The following is a 23,137-nucleotide window of genomic DNA, read 5'->3' on the forward strand; positions in this document are numbered from 1 at the left end:
TGTGGTGCCGAATAAAAGAATCTCCTTTTCAGGTACTTGAAGTCTCCTGGCATTTTTTTTCCCAGTGACAAATTCTCCATTTAATGAAACAGTTAAGTCAGAAAATAATTACCAACATCAGAAGTATGTAGCCAACTAATGTTTAATTCAAACAATTTGATAAATAAATGAAGTTGCTTCACAGTGGAGAAGTAAACAACCTGATAGGATTATTGTTGAACATTTGACCTACATCTGTTAAGGTGACGACTAGATCCGCGTACGGTGTAATCACACACGGTTAAGTGGCAGCTCATACCACATAATTAGATTGGGTCTTTTTGTCTCCAACATTGTTTGTCTGAGGAGTTAGGACTAATGGATTTTGGAGTTGCCAAACCCTGCAAAATCCATGCCTTCAAAATTTTTGGCAGGCACAAACCAACAGTTATTACAAAGTTCAAATGGATCTAATAGCTGCTTGTTAGTCAACAGCACACATTATAGTGGCAGGTTTTCAATCTACTTCTTCTCGTGAAGGGGGAGCAAATATAATATGCATCAAAAGAAGCTGTGGGAATTACGGTTTTATGTAAAATAAACAACAACTAAGTCTGGAGGTCAGTTTACCATCAGAACAGTTTTTTATGCACGGTCACACTGAAACGGCATGTGCTTTCCATGCAAATGGATGCTTGAGTTTGTCTGCAAGCAAACATTTGCTGTGGAAATATGACTGGCGCATTATTGATCTTCTGAAGGCTCGAAAAATCAACTTTGCATTTAAATGCCACACATCACTTTGCTGATACAAAATGGATCACCAAAAAGGCTTGGGAAACTTTCATTTTTGCACAGCCATGTTACAGTGAAAACATTAGTGCTGGGAGATGAGTGATTTTATGTGAACATATGATTTGGCTTATGAAGTAGAATTGAGTCATCTGGTCTGACATGTCATTTTATAGACTTGAGCAGGAGAGAAGAGGTGTTTTCTCTCAAGGCTCACCAAGAAGTGTAGTTGCGCTGTTGAAGTACACACTATAATGCGAAAGTTTTGCAACACCTTGCAATGATGGTGATGGTCCTGCTTCTTATCTTTGGCCCCTCAAAATCTCTGTTTGTTAAGCGTTTGACCATCCTACTGGCTCCCAGCAGTCGGAATATCGAGTGGTGTGGAAAGATGGAGTGGGGAACTAGGTTAAAGCAGAGTTTCTCACACAAAGATCAATACAAAATCAATGTGTACAGGTTGGAGACCCCACTGTGGTGATTACTGTGCTACCACAATGTTCTCTCAAGCCTAATTGGATGTTTGCAGAAGTTTCCTTCGGTAAGAGTTGGAATCTTCTTTTATTCTTTTACTTTTGTACTGTAAATGTTCATGCGCGTGTAGGGTCTTGTTTTAAGGTAATCTACGCGTCAATATTGAATAGAATATGAATATTACAATAGAATAAAATAGAATGCCTTTATTGTCATTGTACTACAATTGCTACTCTGTATTTTGGCAAAGATGACTGGATCCAAAGCACAGAAGGGCCCCTCTGTTCAATCCATAGATGGAACATCTCACTCTATTGCTAGCCAATTTAAATTCATTACGCTTGAAGGACTCCAATCAAGTGTAGATGTACTGTAATATGCCGGTTTAAGCATTGGAGTGTTAGAACAAGGTGATCTTCATGGGCTCTGTCAGCTTCACAAGATGGGCGTATCGCCATCATACTGTATTTAACGATCCAGTGATCAATGACCACAAAAAAAAAAACCAAAGGGATGATTGATGTTTTCTTTTGGCTAACTTGGATAAAAAAAACACATGATTTTAACTGCTCATGTTCCAGAATGTGAAGCTCTGCATAAGTGCAGACATTATTGAGGATGATGTCAACTCACAGCTGTGTGCTCATTTGCTGCAGTAGAGCCGCCATGGCTAAAAGTAGATTCCTGAGCTGAAAGACTTAAGAGGTTATGTGTGTAACTGCATTAAGTCACGTGACACGAAGGCTTGTTAATTAGAGCGTATTCATAAATTAAAGGTGGTGAGTGCTATGACAGAATGAGATTACGGTACTGGTTAGTGTTTCTTTTTAGACTAGTGGCACAAATACACGAGGATGCAATTTACTGTCCATGGGGGAATTTAGGTGTGGAACCAAGTTTCTCATTTAGAATTCATTTTTAGTTTTATTGGGTCTCACGGGTAAACGTGGGCGAAGAAGAGGAGAACAGAGACGTGAGAAGAATTATGGCTTGTTAAGAGCGGGACTGATAAGACTGTGGCACAGTGGGTACGTTTAAACGGACATATTTATTCGGATTAAAAACATAATCGGAGTAAAAATGCCTTATTTTGCCCTATATTTTGACCTGATCAAGATTGCATTTTGAATGCGAGGAGGTGGTTTATGTCGATTGATAATCCGATCGACACTCATGAAAACACTTATTCCAAAATTTCCGAACAAAGCGTCTTTATCGTGCATTTCTCTGTATTCTCAGTATTTGCAATTCTGTTATTCCTGAAAGCTAGTAGTAGAAGCAAAACGAGTAAAACACTGCAACCGATCAAAATATGAATCTATGATCGGATTCAAGAAATTGTGCCGTAATTACCTTAACGTGAAAAAAAAAAAAAACTAGTTATCTTAATTATAAGTGGCCTTAATACTGGAAGAGGAAGCTGTGACTTTTACACGTATCCATGACAATCTATCGGGCTGTCTTCGCCAACTGCTGCAACAGAGTGAGCAATCACAAGGGACTCCTCCTTAAGATGGCAAGAGACAAGCTTCTCTCTTCAGTTGCATATCAATGGAGTCATCAGAGAACACTCAGTGCATGGAGAGTGCGTTAATAAGATGGGACAAGCCACACTTGAGGCACGCTGCTGATTGACATCAATCTCCTTTATATCCAGGGGCTTTATTTCCTTATTTTTACACAGAGCCTCCAGACAAGCAAATCAATCGACAGCTTCCACGCGCATCATTCAGAAACTGACAGCGTGCCTCCCTGGATCCTCAGTGCAGGTTTACATCGGGAAATGAAAATGTCCTCACTTTGACATGTACTCCATACCTGTAGCATTTGTTTGGACTAGAGCGATAAAGAAAGACGACAGGACATAATGAGCTGAATCTGATAAATGATTCCATTAGTCGACTTAATGAATTGATAATTTAATTAGGCTTCTGGGTGTCACAGGTGCACGGAAGTGGAAATAAATAAAGTGTCGGGAGGAAAATGTACAAAATTCAATTAAGTGAGTGCTGGCTGGGAGAACAAGCTGGCTTTTTTTTTTCATAAAATAAGTAATACAAGTGAAGGATAACTGAATTGGCAACTGAAGGCTATTTAGAGTAGCGCTTTGCCCAGGTGAACTCGCATAATAATCTCATTTTGAAAGCATTATATTGAGTAATATTCAATATCAGGCTGTTGATTTGTGAAAATAGCATAATAAGATGAACTCCTTTTCTCCTTTTGCCCTTTGACTTCATCGAGCGGAACCATAACATTTCACTGTCATTTATTATGTTCCGGTTCAATAAGATTTGTCCTTCAGGCTCCAAACAAACTATGTCTTAAGAAAAGCTCATAAGACCTGACCTTAACCCAGAGTGGAACAAAAACAGAGCTACACGGAAACCTTATTTGCATTAGAGACATCGTGGAGCAACAAAATGTAAATGGGCCATTCAGCATGCACACTGGAGCAAGAAAACATCAGTGTAGGTTTAAATTAGGTTGAATTGTTAATATTGCAATTCCATCCAAATTCTTTCATGCATATTTAGCTTATCTTTATGCCCAAGTGAACCAATGAGAGTTCATCTTGTGGCTTTGTGTATCCCACGTCTTACATAGAAGAATTATTCTTGTGATTCAATTTACCAATGCTGCGTATTTGAGAACATACTGGGAGAAAATGTCTCTTACACACTTCATTTCCTTCCATTATTGTAATTTATCTTTTCATTTTCTTCCCATTTACTCCATGCTGGAGTCAATTAAGAAGAGCTAGCTCGGGGTGAAACAGGACTCGCAACTTTAAAATGGATTACAGTTCTGTAATGTGATATATTTAAAATCCCATATGCTTTTTTTTAAAATAACAATTACATAGAACTTAGAAATTTCTATTCAAAACCTGCATATTTTCTTGCATTTCTCCATTGTTGAGTATTAAGTAAAGTAGAAAATGCAAAAATGGTCCTTAGTGACAGTTTTTCTTTTCCTTTTTTAAGACAATGACCCTGTTCACCGGTGGAATGTTCCTCATCAACTACCACAGCACTTTGCCTCGGTCTGAAATGAATTCCATCCAAACATCCAGTATTTCAATACCAGTCTTACAACTAGAACCAAAGGAGACGAAATGATGAAACGGAAATGGACTCAATGCAAGACATTTACAGACTATATGCTGGCTGTGTGTAATTTTGAAATGGCTTTTGTTTGTTTTGTCAGCGGGGTGTCAGAGAGCAGATACAGGTGAGTGCCCGCGCGCACAAGTCTGAAAACATCAACCCTGTAAAGCAGAACATAAGCTGCCTACGGGGAGGCACGGGGAGACAAATAAGAACGCTGACAGTGATATATGATGCTGCTCCCTGTGGCACTCTGAAGCATACGTGGCTTTTTTAGAGTGGAGAAGGCTCCATAGTCTTGATTAAAACATGTATTTTCCCCTTGCCTAGTCAAGTCAAACGTGCTTTCTATTCTTTTGTAGATGCATACATTGATTGATGAAACAGACTCATCCCCTTTGTTGGAACACAGCGGCAACAGCAAGAGGAAAGAATGGTTTAGAGCAAAGTTCAACTCTGGAGATATCAAGTGGATCAATCCCAAACATCCCAAATGTGTAACTAAGCTCTGCAGTGAAAGTCAAATGATTTCAAGGCAAAATGTATCATTTTTGTATGCTCTGTCCTTTTGCGTCAACAAGGCATTTGACATATTTGTCCCTCCGGAGTCGCTTGTGTATATTAAACTGACGCCAAAAAAAACTGCAGCTGCAGGGCAATAAAATGTGCACTGAGCTTAATCACGTAGCGCCGGCAAAGGCGTTTTTAAACATACAAAATAAGATACAGTAGCGGATTCGTCAAATTCCGGCAATGGGCCAGCATAATAACTTTACATCATGGACATGCAGATTGTAGGACAGAGATGTAATTTCCCTGTGGTGACCAATTATATACCATCTGGGATAAACTAAAAGCAACAGACAATATCACATCACATTATATTCAGGAAATAAACAACACGACAGTGAGTTACTCTTTTCATCTTTTGCCTTTTTTTGCACCGCAACATTTCTACTCGATTGCTTTATAATCAGCAGGTGGTCAGACAACCCACACAAAAACTCACTCTTGTAATCTTTGCTCAGGATCTATCAAAGCTATTATTCACATCTGCATCTGTTTGTTTATGACAAGCAAGTAGTTTTATTTCAGCATCATATCTCTTATGTGTGTGAATAGGTATATACTACGTATATGTGTGTGTATACGAGTGTGTGTGTATGTGTGTGTGTGTGCGTGTATGTATATGTGTGTATACGTATGTGTGTGTGTTTGTGTATCTGTACGTATGTGTGTATACGTATGTATATACTATGTGTCTGTTTACGTGTATATATATATATACGTATATATATAGTATATATATATATATATATATATATATAGATCACCAAATGATTCCCGAGCGCGGCACCGCTGCTGCTCACTGCTCCCCTCTCCCCCAAGGGATGGATTAAAATCACATGGGGATGGGTTAAATGCAGAGGACAAATTTCACCACGCCCAGATGTGTGTGTGACGATCATTGGGACTTTAATCTTTAATCTTAATATATATAGTATGTGTGTGTGTGTGTGTGTGTGTGTGTATACGTATGTATATTTGTATATAGTGTACAAAGTAAAAGTAAGTATACTTGGATGTATGTATATTTAGACATATACATATATTTTCATATGCATACACATGTGATGTATAAATTTACAGTGTTGTACGAATGACATGTATGGTAAATAAGTGTGACATCGGGTGATGTATGTTGTATTTTGAGGAGAGCGTCCTATTTCTCTGCCTATTGCAAAAGTTGCAAAAGTAGCACCAACTAAAACTCCTCTCTAAGTTTGCATTATGCAATTTACACATGATGATGTCAAGTTATGATAATTAAAATGCTTATCAGTGTTTATCATTTTGCTTCTGGCTGGTTCAACAAACATGACCCAAAAACTTCTGCTTTCAAAGTAATGTGGCCTGACAGCAGTAGTATCATGCATGAAGCGAGGCTGAATAATTCAATGTGTTTTTAAAAAGGACAAAAGACCAAGGCGGAATGACAACTTGTCAGAGGGTGATATTGTGGGGATTGAAAAAAAGATGAAGAAGGGTCAGCCATCAGATATTGATAACCCTTTATCCTCCACACCTAAGCGTTTATCTGAAATGCATGCAGTCAAAAAAAAAGTTCGACATGGGAATGAGGACATAAGATACGAGGAGATAAGATAGGAGGACATAAGTTTCAAATGTGGTCACAGGGATAGGTGCTATGAAAAAGGATGTTTAATGGTCACTAACATTAGCTGCTGATGCCTTTGGCGAACTATGTGACTCACTCCGGCTCCTGTCAAAGTGAACTCTGACCATGTGTGTCCAAAATGGCAGCCACGCTGAAGGGGAGTTACACGGGCGAATGAGAGGGTGCAAAGCGTAACCAGGAGCAACCAGCAGCCACATTCTGCAATGATTTGACAGTTTATGGTCAGTGCATTTATCACAAATGTCAGCCTTTATCACCTCGATCACATGTAGGGTGTGCATACAGAATGTGGGTACGTGCCACATGGATAAAGTTGTCAAACCTGCACTTACACTCCATCTTGAAACAGCCAGCACAGCTTGTGCAAAGTAAAATCAAAAAGTAAATAAAAAAAGTTATTAAAAAGGTAGGGTTATGGAAGAGTCACATCTCTTAAACGCCTACGAAACTCATATTTTTGGAAAGTGTGTGCTGTATCCGCATCACCCCATGACCAAACAATTTATTTTAAATGAGCTTACTTTTCATGAATTCCACTCCGTTCTATTCAAATATCATCCATCTATATAAAGCCGTTTTACAGTGTGGCATGCTGCAACACTTGTCTAGTTAAACCAAGTGGAAATGTCTTTAAAAGTACAAGGACGTATCAAATGAAAACAAATCCAATATGACGTAGCTGTTGTATTCACAGCTAAAGGAGATAAGTTCACTGCCTGACAGACTCGATCTTTCAATCACGCCTCCACTGATTTGTTTTTCCGCTAACCATTTGGGGCTTGTGATTTATATTTAATAAAAGCATATTTGAAGCTATGGAATATATTTGTCTTCTGACCTTTGGATTAAAGAGATTTTCCAGACTGGGTTTAACTGGGGCGGGGGGTTAATAATGAACAAAAAAGATTGATGTGACAGAATACCCAGTCATTTTATTCATAGCAGTTTTAACGCCAAATGAAAGATTCACACTTGTGTCCACATATTGACCATCGAGTAACTAACTGCTTACACGAGCAAAGTTAATCCGATTTAAATTGGGGGGAGCGGGGGGCTGTCCTTGTCACAGCAGTTCGGGTTAAGCATTCTGTAGCACCATGGAAAATATAACTTGGCTCTAATCTTTTAAATCTCGGAATACCAGCTCAGGGGACAAGGAGAGAAAAAAAAAAGCACACGAGCCAGCATAACTAGAAAGGGTGCCACTGTCTTCCATATTTTTATTGTTAATGTTATTTAGTAATTTGGTCTCCTGTGGAGAGCGCTTTCCTATTTAGTCACGAGATATTTGTTTGGCAGAAGTGCTTAAAAGGTATGGAATTACACCATTTAAATCCTCCATTGGCTTTTGTTATCAAATGTGCTGGCAACATTTCCAGTTCCAAGTATTTTGAGTCATCCCCACTTTGATTGCAATATATTCCCATTCATCAAGCCCTGAAGAATGTCACATTCTGTGCCTTATTACTTAAAACATCAGCTAGCATCACAACAAAGCCACAAAGCATCCTCCATTGAGTGCGTCTCCCTGTCAGCTAGTTTCTGTAGGGAGAGGAGGAGGAGGGCTTGTGGGGTGGTGATAGAGGGGGGTGGGGGTTGAGTAAGCAACACATCAGAGCGTCGACGCTGCAAGCACTGCCAAGCACAAGGTTGAAAGGACGGCAACCTTTACGCACAGCTGTTCAGAGAGGTTATGTAAAATGTGATGTCAATTCAGCCTGGAAGGTAGAAGCAGATAATCACAGTTGCGCCAAAGATAAACAAGAAAAGCAAAATGAGAAATGGGATGATGGATCAGATTATTATGCAATATAAAATTAGCAGAGAAAAGCAGAAGATAATACAAAATGCTTATTTGTGGCCTCTGGGGCTCCGTAGATGTTTTTGGATCTATTTTTTGGAGCTTCTTCCTGTTTTGTTTTGTTTTATTTTTTATTTTTTTATTGAGAATATCCTGTGACATTTGAAGGTGGCCCTCCTCACATTCTCCATCCACGGCATAGCATCGCTTCTCTGCCTTCAATTCCTTTGTGATCATATGGATTTTGTTTTATACGGTATAAAATCAGAAAAATCATCTTTTGTGTTTGGCCCCAATGCACCTTAAATAACAATACTGATTAATACCTGAGACCAGAATCAATAATTGCCAAATACTGCATATAGTTTTAAGATAAATGTGTGCAAAGCACAAACTGAGCAGGAATTGAGGACTGGCTTTGTTTCCTCCAATAAATATCAAGCAAGCAAACATCCTTTTTTTCCCCTAATCTTAGCATCACGGCTCTGATTTTACTCTATAACAGCATCAACTATTATCCCTATTTTACTTTTGAAAGAGACTCTTGTGGAATCTAAGGATTTTCTTTGGCATTTCCCTAAGCCAGAAGCCAACTGTTCACTGAAGTACAGTTAAGTTCTTCGCCGGCCTGCATCCACCACACTCATTAAGTAGCATTGCTGATGGCTGGCTTTCTGGATTAGGAAGTGCAAATGCATAGGAGACATTTTGTTCTTTTGCTCTTCCTGCAAATAATTATCCCAATTGTTACCCATAAGTGCTTATTATCCAAGCACTCGTTTTTGCCATCAGACACGCTGTGCAAAACAATAGAGCCGAGCAATGACCTGCCGACAGGCTAGCAAGGCGCTCTCTCTCTCTCTCTCTCTCTCTCTCTCTCTCTCTTATCAGCTGACACTTTGACAGCATGTGTAGTCCAATAGCATCTTTACAGATAAAGCAATTTATCTCTCCGTGTCTGATGGCTGAGGACAGAAAGTTAGGTCATGTTGCTCTTACAGTAGGAAAATAACCGATGAGACGATTACCCTGCAACGCTATAAAGACATTGTTTATGGCTCGCAAAAGGTCACTCGGGCCATAAACAAAATTGGGTGCAGACGGAGCGTTGGAGTCATAAAATGACTGAAAGGATGACATTTAAGGCAATGAGTGACAAAAATAGGGAAATCCAAAATAAAACCGAGCGATGTGGTGACATATAGAGTCTGAGTATGGCACATCGGTCATTCTGTAAACTTAACGGAAGTGATTATCTTTTGGGGGTGATATTTCACAAGGATTATAAACAGTTTGCTGTGCTGAAAGTCCTGCTTTGATAGAACAGAAATATTAAACACCGGTGAATCGTAAATCCTTTTACCTCTCTAGAACAATCTTGCACAAAATACAACACAGAAATCTGCCTACCATAAATCTCATATTGTGTTATATATAATTGATAGAGTATTTACTTGATGGTCAGACAAAGATGTATAGCTGTAATAAAAAATCCTGCAACAGCCTTTATAGATTTCTAGAATTAAATATCAAAATGAAAGTATTGTTGTTCCTCCGGGAAAGTGGCAACAATGACGGATCGATGGAGGTCATTCAGAGGTCTCTCAGGTATTACTCGAGAAAAGAAAATCAGAACTCAAAATGAACAAACTAGACAGCGGCACGGCTTTTGCATACTGCTGATGCTGCGGCAAGATGTGCGGCGCTTTTTCATTCTGTCTGTGATTGAATGCAATTGTCACGATATGAGCGGCCGAGTCATAAAATGCACGAGTGCCAGCGAGGCAATCTCAGACAGGCATATTTGTCGTGGAAAAAAAATATGTATATGTATTTATCTATATACATATATACAAAAACTCATTTACACAGATAGCCTTACGTTGCACTGTTTAACTCCATCAATATAGATCAATTTATTAATCCAATAAGAAAATAATAGTTTTATGATCATGGTTAGGGCATAGTTTCTTTGCATTAAATACCTCCAGTGGTTGATTAGTGCAGGTACTTTTGAATTAATTTTACTGCCTTTAGCTTTTGTTATTGATTCACCGTTGAGGCCAGTCCCGTATGTCTGTGATTGCAAGTTTCCACTAATATTTCTCTCGGAGGCTGTTTGTACTCAGTTTACAAGTGCACAGATACTGCTTTCAGTCCTGAAATTGCCCAAACTATAATTGATTAAAACCTTTGAGAGGGACGAAAGGACAACAAAGGAGAGCGACAGTCAGACAGACGGCAAGTGATGTTTGGAGGAGACAGCAGGAAAAACTCCGGCCATCCGGCAGAATTTTAATTACTGCACGCGGCAGCACTTCTCACAGACTAATCTCCTCCACGGTAGGATTTATGGCCACTACTGATGCTGACAAAGTGATCGCTTGAGGAGAGATAAAACATTACAAAATAAAGCATGATACGGCCAACACTTGCAGCAATGTTGTTTCAATGTTTATCACCCTTAAGTGAATTGCTTATCTACATGTTGCTATTATTTCATATCATAGTGAGTATCTGTGTGTTTGTATGTGTTTTAATTCAAACTATTTTGACACATGGATGGGGGATGAAGAGCTCGACTTCACAGGGAATGTTTCTTTCACGCTACTTTCCAAGATGTTGTGAGACTGACCGGCACAGCAAGGACTTAGATTAGATGTATAATGATTGACCCCATACTGCTTTTTTTAATTTGAAAAGACGGGGGTGAAAGTTTTGTGAGGGGATGGCCAGTGAAGCGTTAACCTCTATTTTGTTCGGAGCACTACGTAAAAAGAAGAATATTTTGGAAATCTCTCCCCTTACACTGTAAAAGTTACTGTCATTTGTTTTTAAAAAAAAAAAAAAAAAAAAAAAAAAGGAAGCATGCGAGAAGGCAAAATGATGGATTCCCCACCGCTGTGTAATTTCCAAGACCTGCAGTCAGGACACCCGCTTCACCCGTGTTTTCACTTCTTGACATTTCTATTATTGAGAGGCAGCAACAGTAAGATAGTCTGCTTCTGCAGCCGCACAATATCCACTAAGACTTAATCCTGCTGGTATTTCACCAGCCTTCTCTTCGTCCTCACACACCAAACTATTTGATTTCTAATCCATTTCAGATTGGATTAGCACACTGTGCTTGCTTGGAAATGTTGGTCTCAGCAGTAGTAATCATGCATGTCATTTTTTTTTTTTTTGCTGTTAGATGGATTAAAAGGGGTTGCTTTGCTCATAGAATGTAAACAGACACTGATAAGGGATCTGCTCTGAAACTTCCAAATCATCTATGCGACTTGGTCACACTCCCCGTTTTTATTTCCACCGTTACGGCCCATCACACTTACTCAAATGATCAAGGGCATTAACTGAATTGCAGTACAGTTTTGCCCCGCCTCTAAACAAATCAGAGTCACAGCCAGTCGGCGTTGCTTTTAATTTCACACTCCAAAGTCAATTTCACAGCTCACAATTCTCATATGTTTACATGCAAAGTATCTCATCTCTTTTATTAGTGGCACCTTCTGGCTACCTCACAGTGAAAATACTCTCACAATGTCATAATCTGTTGTGTATTTATTTCAATATTCCTTGTGCTAAGGAGGGTGGTCTAAATAATGTGAGGACAAGTCGTTTGATTTTTAAAGAGGAGCAACATCATTGCTTTCAAATGAGCAATTATAAGGAAACTCACATTGTACGGTATTATCTTATATGCTCTACAAATTGTTACACAAAATGAGAGTAGATGGGCTGAAACTAAACTCAACAAATGATTAATGCTCTAACTAAGTTCCATGTTCCTTTTATCCTTTTTTAGCTTTCTTCAATGAGTTGATTTCTGGCTATAGGAAAACCCGCTACCAGTTTAACAAATGGGAAGAAACAGGATCATTACTGGAAAAATCTGAATATATAGTTGTGTGATAAAAATTAGATACCAGAGCCCCTCTGGTGGCGTGTCTGACTAAGAATAGAAACACAAACATCTGCTCAAAAATCTTCTGAACTAAACAAAGAGAGAAATCTAACGCGAGCACTATTAAAGCGTGCCGCACTTAACCATTCCACTGCATCTTACAGATTTGGCATCATCTTTCCAGGAACAAAAACAATTGAATTGTAGAAACGTACGTCATAACAGGGAGGGTAATTGCTCAATTGCTTGTCTAGATTATATTTGGTTTTGTTCCGTATTATCTTGTTTTCTTGTGGGTTGTTTCATGTTCGTCTCATTGGGGTTTTCTGTCCACCTGTTCTCATCAGCCCCGTCCCTTACGGCTACCAATCGGATTCCTCGGCCGCTTGTGTCTTGTCCAGGTATTCCTTGTTGTCTCGTCAGCTGTCTCGTATTCAGTTCCCTGCTTCCATTAGCTTGTTTTTGGATTATTCTTTCTGTTTGTTGTACCTTCTTCGTGTCCTAATGAGTATTGTGTGATTGTTCATTTGTGATTTTGACTTGGGTTGGTTTGGACTTTGATTTAGTTTTTGATTATCCCAAAGTGTTCACAATTCTATAAAATCTATCTTTGCTGGTGTTGTGTGTGGGAGTATCATAATGCTAGTGACTCAACCTTTAAACTTGCATCCAATTTGAGGAGGGAGCAGAGTGTGCGCACTGAAGATGCATCTGTAGAAATCCAATTTGAATCGCATTTCAAAATACCTCCACGGATAGTTTGTCTGAGTCTATAGTAAAGAATAGGTCTCACAGGATTTTTCTTTTCAGACTCCAAGCAAGCTGGATATGGAAAATATAATAGTTGATTTGGGACCGGCAAAATGTGAATAAAGACTTGGCATGCTCAATGCATTTTAAAAACTGACCAAACACAGCAATTATATGACAAAATATAAAATAAACCTGTATATAATTAGTACTGCATATAATTTAAAATACAATACGTCTTCAATATTCATATTATGTCGGACGTGAATAAACACTTGGCATCTCAATACATTTTTAAAATCTGACCAAACATTGCAATTATATGACAAAATGTAAAATAACCAGTATGCAGTACCGCATATAATTTAGGATACATAATGTCTTCAATATTCATATTGTCTGACATTTCTCACAGACTATTTTAAACAATTCCTAACTCTACCTGTATAGCCCCCCCCCCCGCGCTATCTGCAATCATCAGGATTGAATCTCATTCTCATCTTCCCAGATAAATTGACACTTTGAAGCCAGTTTTGTAATAAATACATTGCAGTACAGGTACTTTATATAACTGCTTTGCACATGATTGGACAGGATTGAGTAGCTCAGGCATGTCCATTGTGAATCATCAAATACAACCAGAGCAATCATAAAAACATAACAACCCTGGAGAGGAGATCTGGAGAGGAGATTTCCGAGTCTCTGCAAAATGTTACTTGTTTCAGAACTGCATCAAAACAGTTGCTTATTTGATGGAGACATATTTGTTCAGTGGGGTGAAGCTAGCCTGCGGTTAAAGGAGCACGCCGGCGATTGTAAGTTACTCTGAAACTGGGTGGTAGAAATTAATGAGCAACGCACATTTCTGTGGTTAGAATAGGCAGCCCTCAAGATAATTTATGAAATGCATGTAATCTTACTTCCTCTACGCCGTTTGCCGCCAGGATGAAAATAAATGTGGCTTATACGGCAACATACCTGGAAGCAATCAGACATAAACATCCGTAGCAAATGCAGAACCATTGTTGTCATGAAAATAAAGAGTAATGAAATCTAAATGAGCTAAGACGTTTATATTACGGTTGTTCCCTTCCATACACTGAGGACAACATTTGACTCCATTGTATTCAAAAAGCCTGAAGCAGGGATTACTGCCTTCCTGGCTTGTGTCCTATACCTAATCCCCTTTGCTTCCTTTTAAATGTAGTGTTTGTGCTCCAAAATAAAGCAAGGTGAAGGAAGAAGCCCTATTTTCAACAAGCCTAGACAGCAGGCACGGGTTCATCCTGGGGGATCGCCTCACTGATTTCCCTTCAGCCCCCGCGGCCAGCTTTGCAAGCCACAAGGCAAGTTTCAAAGGCTCTCATTACCGCCACGTCCATGTAAAGCTGCTCGCAGCCGCCTGAAGCTGTCTGCACAAGAACCCAAAATTGATAGCTACAGCAAGAATGATGGATAACCTTGTCGGGGATACAGATGGCTCCTACAGGGGGTCTCCCCTTGGGAAGAGTCATCCGGGTACAGGACCACATGTTGACGGGCCGTTTTCTTGCTGAATAACATACGGTCGCACGGAGCCATCTATAAAAAGGCTACGGACGAAACAAGACAACCCGCGAGAAGCATATAATCAATAAAATGAGGCTCCCTGTGTATCGAGGCAATACTCAAAGGTGCAATTATTTTTTTTTTCAGCACTCGTTAGAAAAAAACCACATCCACGCTCGTGGCATTGTTATGTATGGAGGGGGGGGGGCGATCGATCACAGGGCAAACTAGGACTCAGCTCTTGATTATATACTATATGATGTACTGTAGATACGTATAATTTTCTTAGCAAAATTGCTCAGTTGTACAACAATAACTGAAGATATACATTATGCACTTTTAGAAAAATGGATCTACCTGGAATCATGGAGACATGACTCATAATGTCCAGCATTGATTCCCATCATGTCACTTGCTCTGTTTGAGATTGTTTCAACAAGGAAGGATCCATTTTAAAGATGGAAGCCATCTTTTTAACAACATATTCAATTAAAATACATGTAAGACTTTCAGTTTGAAAAAGGTTTGTAAGGGTAGATCATGGGGGCAAAATCATTTGAAAATTCAAAAAATAAACAATGAATAAAATACGTATTTAAGCACCGTCTTGTCAAAGTTTAATTTTCAGTGCAGCAGGGCTCGTTGCTACTACTTTAAAGGCCATCGCCGAGCGCACGTAATGCCGAGGGCAACAAGACTTCATGTCGTCGCGGCACATGAATTGATATATCCGAATCAAAACACACCCAGGGACCACTAGTTGTAATTCAGGACGGCCATAAATAAATCTTCACCGCGATTGGTTGGATGGACTCAAGAGGACATGCACTGTATGTCACTTTGATTTAGGGGACTGGAGGGTGGCTGGTAATAGAGTGCACACGTTTGACGAGGGCCTTGAGGTCACGTGTCTTTGAGTCCTGCCCTTTGAATAAGCTTCGCCTCGCCTCACCTGCCCTGCCTTGCTCGTTGTTACAGGTGAGGCTAATCAGAGACATTGGCATTGGGTCCGTGCGGTGGGACCTGAATAAAACATGAAGCAAAAAAATTTAATCAAGGCGAGGGCATCTGCCGCAGTCTCTGGCTGCCGGTACGACGACGCCGGCTTTTCACCACATGTGTCCTCATACTAATGACAAGCCTAAAAGGAGGCAGAGGGCAACCTCTTCTCATAATCAAAGTGTTTTTATTCATGACATGTCTATTAATTAGTTTGGAATAGTCAGCACTATGTGCTCAGGAGAATTTAAATTGGCTGAAAAGGATTTGCCCTTTCTCACACGAGCCAATGATTTCTTGGCACGCCTTTTGCAACAGAGAGGGACAAAGAGTCGGTTGGCGCTTGTAGATGAGAAGACAAGGACAGAGAAAGGGGCGGGCGTCTTTCTGTCTGCCGGTTGTCTGTCCGTCTGGCCTCTCACTTGCTCTTTCACCGGGAGTGACTCGTAGACCTCATAAAGCACCGGTGCCAGAGAAATTGAAACCGTCACGAGTATTAGTACAGTTAAAATATACGTACAGTTCTGTACCACACCAAGGTACAGAGTATATTGTATATCGGTTTGATTAAAGTCGCCGTATTTGAGCCCACAAAATGGAATACCGCAAACTCTAATAACTGACTTACCAACATCTGTTCAAAGATGCCATAAATGTATTAATTGTTGGTTTACCGTAATTTGTCAAAACAACATAGATTTTTCGGTTAAAAAAATTATTGAAAATTAAGGGGGTAGTATTATTATATACAGGTACAGCAAAATAATAATTTGACAAAATGTTGCTTTTTAAATTGGAGTCTAAATATTTGGAGACACCTGATATACTTTTCATTGATCCAGGTTTGGGTAACCTTCAATTTAGCACACCGCAGGTTGCAGAATAAAATTCTGTGTATCCCATTACAACAAAGCGCAACCCTAATTATTGCAAAAAAGGCCTTTGAAATATGTATTTCCTATTGTCATTTCAAAAAGTAGTTTTGCGCAATACATATATAAATAGATGCTTCCACTTCAAGCAGGACTTAATTATATGTCTTCCGTGATGGATTAATCGCTGTCCTCTGTGAGTCTCCTCCGCAGACAAAAGACGATTAATGCCTTCCTATGTCTGCTGTCATTAGTGCAGTACTCCGACTTTTCCGTGACAATACCACCTGAGACATTTTTCTCATTCAAACTGTGTCAAATTTGACGCAAGAACAATAGAGCGTTATAATCAAGAGGGAAAAAAATCGACGTGCGATATTGACGCTTGTCAAGACGTAATCTACAGTGATATTTTAGTCACGCTAGATGACGAAACAGGAGACTAATTGTTTGCTAAATCTCATTTCATACTCCCAATGTGAAATCAGGCAGGCACGCGGCGCAACATGCAACAATGGCCTGGCTCGCTGCGTAACACCAAATTATCTTTCCCTAGGCTTAATTATTCATTAGGCAAACATAATTAATTTAAGACGCTTCTCTCACAAGGGAGCTTTAAAATAAAGGCCAAGAAGGACAGTGTTACGCTTAATGATTAACTCAACGTAGTATTGAGCCAAGATGCCGCCACGGTCTGAAAGTTTTAGTAGCTTACCAATTGTCGCCAAGAATTTTCTGAGGCTCATTATGCTAAAAACTGCTTAAACCTACAAGTAGAGTATTGCATGAAGCTGCATTAAAAAAGAAACACGCTCAGTATCCTCTTCCCTCAAATTACTTATATGACAACAGATTCATGCAATTAAGAATAACCTGCTTTATTTTCCGGCCTGCACTTGAACACATCATTTAGCAAACCCTCTGGCTTGTCTTCAAGGACTGTGGGGGTTTGCGACAATATCGCTGAATGCATCTCTTTTTCTCCATTGCATCTCCAGGTCCCACACGTTTACCAAGAGAGATGGCTAATTATACACAGTGAGCACAAAGACACCAACTTTGCCCTCCGTTGTCCTCTTCATCTTTCCATCCCTCCCTGGATGTTCGGGACTCGAGCGAAAGCATCTTAGCGAGACAGCGTGGGCTTTGATCTGTCTTCTATTCGCTGCTGAGCTTTCAGATCAATCAGATGCATGGCGGGTTTGTCTTCGCTAACAATTCCGCGGGGAGCACGAGACAAAGAGCAAACATACGAAAAGTGCCTTTTGAGATCCATTTGCAGTAATGACGCAGCTGTCTGTCGGCTGAATTTGCGGATTGACCCTTTTTCATGTTTCATCCTTTTGGGCTGCTCCATTCCAAATAATCTTTACGGTCTTCTTTCTACGAAGTATTTCCATCATCCTATTAATATTTTTTTATCATGGTATCGCTCGTCCTTTTACAGATTAGGCCATGTCTTCATTTATTTTTTCCAAGAACATTTGTTTGAAGTTGTTTCTAGCCACCATTACCATGGAAACAAATGTTTAATGTACTAGCTGTATTTACATGACAAATTGGGGGCAAAGAAGTGGTTCTACTGGAGTACAAAACATGGATTATGTGTATTTTAAAAGCTAGCGACTGGTACTTCCCTCTAACGATGAGGGATATAGAGAGAGAAGCTATACAGAAAACTGGAAACGCGCCTCGGATGTGCACAGGTTGACTTAAACGTTGTTGGTACCGTTACCGTGATCCCCCCCCCCCCCCCCCCCCCGTGTGCTCCGTTTCGTCACTACCATATATGTGCATCCACACAAACAGCCAGCATTCCTGGATCTCAGCCAGGAATGGTCCCTGCAGCCCCTCAGCTGAAGCATCTTTGTCAAACTCAGTTAGCTGCCTCCGAGGGGAAACACCTCCTTTCACAGTAATTCTCCAACTATTCACCTCATGCCCCTGCCTCTCCCTCAGCCATCTCATCAATCCACATGGCAACAAAGGTAAACAGCATCACACCTTCCAGATAGGCCATACTGTTTTGTTGACACGATGTATGTGCGAGCCACCCACACCTCGGGTGAGCTGCTCACAGGACAAACTGTGCTTCATTTACTGAAGGTAATTGCACTGGTGCCAAGCGGTGCAGAGATATACTTATTTATTGATATATTTACTTTTCCCCCGCTTTTCTAAAACTTTGACAGGACTTGTTTACTCAATGGAAGAATGTGATTTGACAGAGACGCATCACAAAAGACAAACTGAGAGTGAGAATGGGAGTGACAGGAGCCTAAATTGTGTGAACCTGGACATTATTGAACATCACTGACAAACGTGACAGTAGGTTACTGTAAATATGAATTTTCATTCGCCATAAAAGACGATTCTATACTTCTCTTGACATATTTTAAAAATTGCTTTTTTTTTTTTGGAATGCGTATAAACAGCACTCGCACCAAATCTTCAGCTTGCTGTCGCTATGCGGTCAGAACAAGGAATTCACTCTGGTCAGCCAAGTAATGTCGGTTTCATCGCACCGTGTGAACTTTCAGGAAGTTAATGATAGATATATGATTTCATCTTAGAAGAATACAAAAATCCAAAACGGTGTTGAACAGGTGGCTGTTTGACTTTGATCTGCTGTGTCTTCCTGGCCTTTATGTTTGGGACATTGGAGCCTCTGCCCCAGGTTTCTCTGGAAACTGCTTTGTGAGTATGACACGATTTATGCTGATGCTTTACCGGGCCCAACACATTCGAACTGCCAACAAGTGACTAATAGAGTTACAACGAAAAAGAAATAACTCCAAGTACATTGAATCAGTAAGGTTTCAGTGAATAATTGTCATTTTAAAGTGTCTTTTGTGTCAACGTTGTTCTACTTTCTCAATGTAGAGCTTTCTATTCAACACTGTATGTGCACTCCTAATTTCAGCATGAGGGGAGACATAACTTTTCAAACTATAAATAAAAAGCTGTCAGCGCTGGTGTTTAATAAAAAAGAAATACCGTATTTTCCGCCCTAAAAGGCGCACCTAAAAACCTAAAATTTTCTCAAAAGCCGACAGTGCGCCTTATAGGCCAGTGCGCCTTATATATGGATCAACTGATGAATTTGTTGATCCATACTGGTTGTACACAGTGCTCTGCCAAAATGTTTCAGTACGTTTTAGTACGACTAGTAAATTACAAGGTCGCATCGCTTCCCAGCATTACGGCAACTGTAGTCAGGGGGCGTCACCGAATAGCTGTTGTACCCGCGAGGCTATTTCATGTCAAAATAGGCTGCTCTGTTAATGTTTCGAGTAAATCTACGGATCGATATGGAAGGGAAACATAGGTAAGTAGTACCAATGCGTTAGATCGAACTTTAGTCAGTTCCGATCATTTTATAGGAGATCGTTTGAGAAACGCGATTGTTTACACTTTGCTGAGGCTCATGGGAGATTGCGAGCTGAGGCTCGTGAGACTTTGCGGATGGCTAATGCTATTGCGATAGCTGCTATACGTACCAGGCTATTTCATGTCAAAATAGGCTGCTCTGTTAATGTTTCGAGTAAATCTACGGATCGATATGGAAGGGAAACATAGGTAAGTAGTACCAATGCGTTAGATCGAACTTTAGTCAGTTCCGATCATTTTATAGGAGATCGTTTGAGAAACGCGATTGTTTACACTTCGCTGAGGCTCATGGGAGATTGCGAGCTGAGGCTCGTGAGACTTTGCGGATGGCTAATGCTATTGCGATAGCTGCTATACGTACCAGGCTATTTCATGTCAAAATAGGCTGCTCTGTTAATGTTTCGAGTAAATCTACGGATCGATATGGAAGGGAAACATAGGTAAGTAGTACCAATGCGTTAGATCGAACTTTAGTCAGTTCCGATCATTTTATAGGAGATTGTTTGAGAAACGCGATTGTTTACACTTTGCTGAGGCTCATGGGAGATTGCGAGCTGAGGCTCGTGAGACTTTGCGGATGGCTAATGCTATTGCGATAGCTGCTATACGTACCAGGCTATTTCATGTCAAAATAGGCTGCTCTGTTAATGTTTCGAGTAAATCTACGGATCGATATGGAAGGGAAACATAGGTAAGTAGTACCAATGCGTTAGATCGAACTTTAGTCAGTTCCGATCATTTTATAGGAGATCGTTTGAGAAACGCGATTGTTTACACTTTGCTGAGGCTCATGGGAGATTGCGAGCTGAGGCTCGTGAGACTTTGCGGATGGCTAATGCTATTGCGATAGCTGCTATACGTACCAGGCTATTTCATGTCAAAATAGGCTGCTCTGTTAATGTTTCGAGTAAATCTACGGATCGATATGGAAGGGAAACATAGGTAAGTAGTACCAATGCGTTAGATCGAACTTTAGTCAGTTCTGATCATTTTATAGGAGATCGTTTGAGAAACGCGATTGTTTACAGAGGGCTCGTTGGTTATTGGCTAGTGGATGCATACCGCAACCCTAGTCAACCTCAGTTTGATGCAGTATAGCTTCTATTTTATGCGCCTTATAATCCGGTGCGCCTTATATATGGACAAAGTTTTAAAATGGGCCGTTCATTGAAGGTGCGCCTTATAACCCGGTGCGCCTTTTAGGGCGGAAAATACGGTACTTTATTATTTCTCCCATCTTTCCAGAGTTCTCGTTTTTTTTGTTTTTTCAAAAAGGGATAATATCAAATTGGTTACTTTTTTGTTTGCTTTTCAAAGTGTTAATATAAAAAAGGCAACAATGTTTGGTTGATTGTGAAACATCAGAGGTCAGAACCATAAGTGTGTCAAATAACGAGAAATCCATTTCATGCACCATTAACTATACTATTTATCCTATTCATCTAAAATAGTATCTAATATATTTTTTTAATTTTTGTCTTATTCAAGTCTATTTCAAAGTCAAAGTCAAAGTCTGCTTTATTGTCAATTTCTTCACATGCCAAGACACAAAGAAATCGAAATTACGTTCCCACTATCCCACGGTGACAAGACATAGTACACAATATACATACAAGTAAACAACACAAAAAATAAAAACAAGAAGGCACAAACAAAGAATAAATAAGAGTGATGAATAAATAATAAATAAACAAATAACATAATAAATAAGAGGAGCAAAAATGGAGCAAGTGTGCAAACAGCAGACAGTCAGAATATAGCGCAAAAGTACAGGACGCTACGCAGAAGGGTGGAGAGAGTTCAGGATCCTAACAGCCTGGAGTATGAAGCTGTTGGTGAGTCTGGTGGTGCGGGAGCGCAGGCTCCTGTACCTCTTCCCAGAGGGCAGAAGATCAAACAAAGAGTGAGCGGGGTGACTCACATCACCCACAATCGTGGTCGCCTTGCGGGTGAGATGGGAGGTGTAAATGTCCATCAAGGAGGGGAGTGAAGCACCAATAATCTTACCAGCCGTGTTCACTATGCGCTGCAGGGCCTTCATGTTGTATTCAGTGCAGCTACCACCCCAAACAGCAATACAACTGGAAAGGACGCTCTCAATGGTGCCACGGTAGAATGTAGTCATGACGGCCGGAGGAGCACTTGCTCGCCTGAGTTTCCACAGGAAGTACAGGCGGCGCTGGGCCTTCTTCACCAGTGATGCGGTGTTGGTGGACCAGGAGAGATCCTCACTGATGTGCACCCCCAGGAACCTGGTGCAGCTCACTCTCTCCACCACAGCACCGTCGATGGTCAGCGGCAGGTGTTGGGTGTGACCCTTCCGGAAGTCAACAACAATCTCCTTGGTCTTGTTGACCTTCAGAAGGAGGTTGTTGTCCCTGCACCACGTGGTCAGAAGGTCAACCTCCAACCTGTATTGAGTCTCGTCGCCCTTGGTGATGAGACCCACCAGAGTCGTGTCGTCAGCAAATTTCACTATGCGGTTGTTGCTGGAGGTTGCAGCGCAGTCATGCGTCAGCAGGGTGAAGAGCAGCGGACTGAGCACGCAGCCTTGGGGGGCCCCCGTGCTCAGCGTGAGTGGTAGGTGACAGCCCTATTTACCAGCCTCCACTCCTTCCAGGAGTCAGCTTTACCTGTAGATTTGCTCTTCTGTTATTTCTTCCGTCCTCATGACTCACTCGTGTCCACGAGTTGAGTGTGCTTCTATGATACCGTTCCTGCTCCCGTTCATGTCAACACCCACGCTCACTGGTTAACAATGACATTTTCACTCAACCTCAGCCAATCATCAGCACTCACGCGGTTGCCATGTTCCCCTCGTTGCAGTCACATTATAAATCAATAACACAAAGCTATCATTGCGCTAGCAGCGTCATGTTACATGCTACTGCCTTTGCATGTCGTCAGCACGGGTTTGCTTCCAGGCCAGGAATAATATATGGGTGGGTTGTGTCAGGAAGGGCATCTGGTGTAAAAAACGTGCCAAACAAATCATCAGTGACTCGCTGTGGCGGCGCCTGATGGGAAAGGCCCAAAGTCATAACAACAAGAAATTCATCATGATTGCCTACATTTTTCTGAAAATGGCATTTGCTCTTCAGCATGTGAGTGTGTGTTGTATTAATGGACATACGGAACAAATCCCTTCATCATTTGCATAATTAATTGAATTGTCCAACATGGTTTGCGCATGATATTGTTGAGACGCCCTCGCAATTTAGCTCAACCACTTCTGAGTTCAACCGCTATGCCTTCATTTGAAGAGTGACCTTTAAAGTTTGCTGTTAAGAGAATCACACGAGGGAGTATTAAATTGAT

The 23,137-nt window shown here is 40.5% G+C and overlaps 1 protein-coding gene across 3 annotated transcripts in view; it reads right to left on the bottom strand.

The window, feature by feature from the left end:
* LOC119133517 (seizure protein 6 homolog) overlaps positions 1-23,137 on the bottom strand; it is a 54,293-nt gene that overhangs the window by 23,205 nt on the left and 7,951 nt on the right. The window lies entirely within an intron of this gene.

This window comes from Syngnathus acus, chromosome 14, assembly GCF_901709675.1.
Source record: "Syngnathus acus chromosome 14, fSynAcu1.2, whole genome shotgun sequence".
Lineage (NCBI taxonomy): Eukaryota > Metazoa > Chordata > Actinopteri > Syngnathiformes > Syngnathidae > Syngnathus > Syngnathus acus.